Consider the following 5,415-nt stretch of genomic DNA (forward strand, 5'->3'; position numbering starts at 1 on the left):
AAAAAAAAAAAAAAGAAAAAAGAAAAAAAAAGAAAAAAAGATGGCAAAGCAAGATTACATTGAAGTTTGAATTTTCTACCGCGCATTCAATATTTGCATCTGTAATCATGAGTGACAGATCCTAATACTAATAGAAAATTTCATAAGCTGAGTGTAACAGGTTTAATAGGTTATGATGATGTAAGAACATGATTTTCAAATGTAAGACAGAGAAACGTTACCTTGAATTGTCACTTAGGGCAGAGATAGGACAGGTGTGAGAAGTGAGGGAGAGTTATTCTCTCACTGAGGAAGCTCTCCACACAGCAAATGTCTGTGAGATAGCTGCAGTCTCATCTGGGACTCTTTGTGAAGATGCTGTGTGGCCTGTGGGTGTGTGGCATTTTGCATAGGAGGATTTTTGAGAGGAGCCTCCTTCAGCAAGTCCTGCCAATAACCTTGCTATTCCAGTCTTGTTTTCTATTACTTTCTATCTCCCTCCACATAGGACAGTTCTGCTGGATGCAAATCTGAGCATAGCTATTCATTACTTAAGTAAAGAAAACACATTTCCCTATTATTACAACTCCTGTCTGCCTGAATTTCATTGTTTCCAGTGAATTATAAAGTCATTTTACGTTTACTTTCCAGCTACGGAATCCTTTCTTCCCTTTTCTCACAGGCTAATGAAAATGCATCGTAGAGGTCAGTGGAACTTCTGTAATCTACAACTCATGAGGTTTTTTGTTTTAACCTTTTTTTTTTCATTTTCTGAAAACAAGAATCATTAGAAGTCATTCAAACTCACCTCAGTGCTGGGAGAGACCAGAGCAGTGTCCATGCCCAAGAGCCTGAGCATGAGGGGTTGTACACGCGCCCAGCATTCCTGCATCATCTTCAATGTTCTCTGCCTGGAGTGTGACTTGATTGGGTCTTTGTAGTTCAGTGTCTCAGAAGACTGTGGTTGGAGAGATGTCATCCTTTGGGACGTCTGAGATAATTTTGGCATTTATTTAATCCTCGAGCACAGGTGAAACTAGGAGAAAATTATACCCAGGTTACACATGTTCTCTCAGGTGTAGATTCTGAAAGGATTTTGATAGACAGAAATAACTATCTTTCATTTTATTTACCGTGTTAATAATCCAATCTCATGACATTGCAATACCCACTGCATATGTGTATATGTGTATGTGTGTATATTTTAATATATAAACATGTGAATTCACATGTATTTGATAGTTTTGAAAAAGAAAGCTACAATAAAGACATAATTAGATATAATATATAAGTTGATATACAAAAATATTTCTAGTTTATGTTTAATGTGTATTTGTTAATTTAATTAATAAGACAGACCTGGCCTGCCACCATGAGATACAGTGAGATTTTTTGTTTTGTTTTTTAATTTAATTTTCATTTTTTGATTTATTTTGATGAGAAATTACAAGGGTGGAGGATGCATATGTAAGGATTGGGAAATAAATGAAGTTGGGGTGCATGATGTGAAGTTCACAAGAATCAATAAACATTATGAATAAGATAATGAACACATGCGCTTATAGCTATATGAATAAACACTCAAAAGTATTTGTTTTGTTTATATTTGTGTCCCATACACCTATATGTTTCAGTGGTTGGATCTTTTTCCTACTGTATTTTTTCCTACTTTATCAGATTTATTGAAAAACTGATACTAACAATTTCCAAACAAATAAAAATGTTTTGTGTCATGGTGAATGTATGCAGAATTCTTTTTAATTCATTTTTTGTTTGAGAACTTCATACATGTGTGCATCATGTATTTTGATCAAATCACTCCTCGTTTTCTCCCATAGACTTCTTCCCTATGTCCTCCATACCAATTTCATGGGCTATTTTGAAAACCCACTTAGTTCCCTTAATGGTACCAATATGTCCTAGGACATAAATATCCCGTCATTGATTGCATTCCTGTAAAAACACATACAAGCAAAAGTCACACAGCTCTTCCTCTCATACCTGCCATCGGTTGTCAATAGCTCCTCTGTAACTTTAATTTTTTTCAAAGCCTAGTTTTAATGATGATTCTTCAAAGCTGTAACCTCCCTTCTAGCCTTCTACCCATCAGAGGTAATGGGAAAGAAAGGATACAGTGGAAATGGATCTGTTTAGAAATGGTTTTTTGGAGAAACTCCCGTATGTGTTGTCAGGAAATCACCAGTTCAGTTTACAGGTCAGCAGCTGCTGCTCGATCCACTCGCAAACACCTCTTGGATATACCAGCAATCCAGTTAGGTAGACTAGGGAAAGTAAACACGAATGAGCAGTGGTGGCACTACCTAGCAGAGACAGCCGGCCTCAGCCTCTACAGGAGAGACCAGGGCCAATAGGAATGCTAAGAAAAGTTTTCAGCCTTGCCTGTCTCAGTGAAGCAAAGATCAGTAAAGACTCAAGACCAATAAATGTTTAGCTATGCGAGTTAGCCCAGCAAACTCCTGCTACTCCCCTGAGTGTTCTTTATACTCCCTCCAAACATCACATGTCCTCAACGGGTCTTGCCTAACCATGTGTCTTACCTCAGCACATGAGTCTTAGCAAAACTTGATGAGTCTGTCTCAGCTGACATCACTCTGCCAATTGGCCTGAGTCCAAGGAAGTGACAAGTATTTCTCTCCTGACAAACAGAGCTCAACTACGCAGTGTAAGGAAGACCAATACATCTGTGTTGTTAGTGAAGAATCCTTCATCGCATGTCCTTTTACATGCTTACTTTAGCAGAACATCCTTTCACCTCTCTCTGCTTCAGCAAAAACATTTCTTCATGAGTCTGCCTTAACCTCTCACCTGTGTCTGCTTCAACAAAATGTTCCTTCATGTGTTGGCCCCAGCAAAACACCATCCAACACAACTGACTTTCCAAAGAACCCTTAAGTTTCCACTTCACTCCTCTGTACCCCCACTTCCCAATTCAGGCCAGATATTTTTTCTGGCTTAATCTCGTGCAGGTCAAGTTTTCCAAAAGAATAATTGTAGAAAATTTTAACCCCAATCTGGGGTTTCTACCCCACATTTATCCTGGGTAAAAGACACACAACTTTTATTATTTACAATAAGCCTTAAACAGCCCAAGAGCTCAGCAGATATCTACCCTCTATGCTATTAGAATCTATTTTTTATTGATAACCACGATTTATTACATACTATGTTTTATTTGGGCGGCCCTAACTGCCAACTGGCCAGCCCTCAGGGCTGTGTTTTCATGACTCACCTCACCCATGACAGCTTCTCCTCCTCCTCCTCACTTTCTTCTCCCCAAACCCCCAAGTAAGGGAACCCTAAACCTTGCCTGTGTTTCTTCTGCCCAGATATTGACTGTCAGCATCTTTACTTACTAATCAGAAATAACTCAGGAGCAAGGTCACACAATGTCATTCGTGTCTAAGTGTGGACTCTCTTGACTCTACGGCAACCAGGTCTCATGGAATCACTATTAGTTTTAGAATACAACCAGCATCAGGCCAACCCACTACACACATTGCAGAGAGTCACTTTTCAATTTTTACTGAAAGTGTATCATTACCAATTCCTGCAATTAGAAGCCTAACAAACCGACTAAGAAAGTGTAAAATGCCACAACTACCTGTGAAATTCCGTTAATTCTGCATATGTCATCTCTACGATCTGATGCTATCATTCTAAGATTTTATTAAAAACTTTGGGCAACAAAGGGATTTGTAGGAATGTTTATGCTTATATAGGAATGTTTGTGTAATGGACTGACTATGAATAACTAGCATATGCATACAATGGCATGTAATTCAGAGATAGTAGGTATGTTTTTGTTACAATCTATATATTGGTGAGAGTCCAGGATTGAAGACATCCCTTACTTTTGTGCTGAGATACATCTTTGTCTTTAATAGTAGTTTTATGACATTGGTACAAACAAACAAAACAAAACAAATAAAATTCCAGACATGAGAATATGTCTTACAAATAACTGTTCTGGATACTCCAGAACATTTTTTTATTATTAATGTATCCTTTGTTGCCGCTCAGGGGTTGTGGGTGGGCCCCTCTTGATAAAGACACTGTAAACTTAGAACAAAGGCCTCAGATGAGTGAAGCAGAGTCTGACCCTAAAGCTTCTTCCTGGTGGTCTAGCTTCCATGACTACAGAAAGTTGTTGGGCTGGGGGAAGCTATTAAACAGTCCTACTAGCTGTAACACCTATGAGCATAACAGTTACTAGCATAAAAGGATGTGCATAAAGGTCTAATATGTGACATTCACATGTTGGTGGCAACCAACAGCTGTCTAATTGGTTTGAAGCCCACTCAACAGGAGGGAACTCACTCTTGGTACTGAAAATCCTGGGATTAGCTAGGTCATGGAACTTAGAAAGGAAGATACTATCCCCACTTTGCTAGATAACAATAATTCCTTATAAATTTTAAATCATTCTTATACCTATATATAAGGGTAGCTACCATCCATTATCAAAAAATGTGTCTTCACAGAAATTGGAGACCATCACAGAAAACCATAACTGGATAAAATGCAGAGTTGTGGGGATCCCAAGTATAATTGATGCATATACATTATAGCTCCTGCATCTATTTCTTAGGGAACATCTAGGGAGATGGAACAGGAATTTTGTAAGAGACAGAATACCAGGAATACTCCTATAAACACTTTGCATAGAAATGGCTAAAAAAAAAAAAAAAAAAAGACCAGAACAATGGCAATATCAACAGATGTGATCATTTGTAAGGGGGAATCCCACAGGGACTCACACCTAGACAAAGAACTACATGCAACTAAGAGCTGCTGGGAGAAACAGAATTAACCTCTTCCAGAAATGAAATGAGCCCATTAATTGTTTATAGAATATATTCTCTGGTTAGCTCTGAAACCATATATACAAACAACAAATATGTACAGGATGTGTGTGGATACATGCACGCATATATATATGCAGCAAAAATAATCAAAGCAAGAGAGTCTGTAAACTTGAGAGTAGATGGAGCATGGATATGAGAAAAGTTCTAGGCAGAGAAGCCTCAAGAGGCCAGAGGGAGAAAAGAAGTGGGCAAAGTGATGGCATTCCATTTCAATTAAGAACATTTTATATGCAAAAAATAAGATTTGATGGCAAATGCTGTAGATGAACACTGTCACTTAGTCCATTCTCGAGGCTAGTCTGTGTCTTTTGATTGGCTAAATGAGACTATTAATAATTATAGTTATTATTTAAAAGTGTTATTAAATTACTGGCACTTGTGCATTTGGCAGTTTTCTGTTTCTTTGTTTCCCATCTGCTTAAACACTGGTAGCATGTTTTATACTTTCTTGTACCCTCACTTATTTCTCTTTCTCTTATTTGTTCTTTTTAAACTTTTATTGCATTATGATGAGAAAAGTTACATGATTTCAATTTATCTGAATTTGTTA

This window comes from Mastomys coucha, unplaced genomic scaffold (genome assembly GCF_008632895.1).
Source record: "Mastomys coucha isolate ucsf_1 unplaced genomic scaffold, UCSF_Mcou_1 pScaffold21, whole genome shotgun sequence".
NCBI classification, from domain to species: Eukaryota; Metazoa; Chordata; class Mammalia; order Rodentia; family Muridae; genus Mastomys; species Mastomys coucha.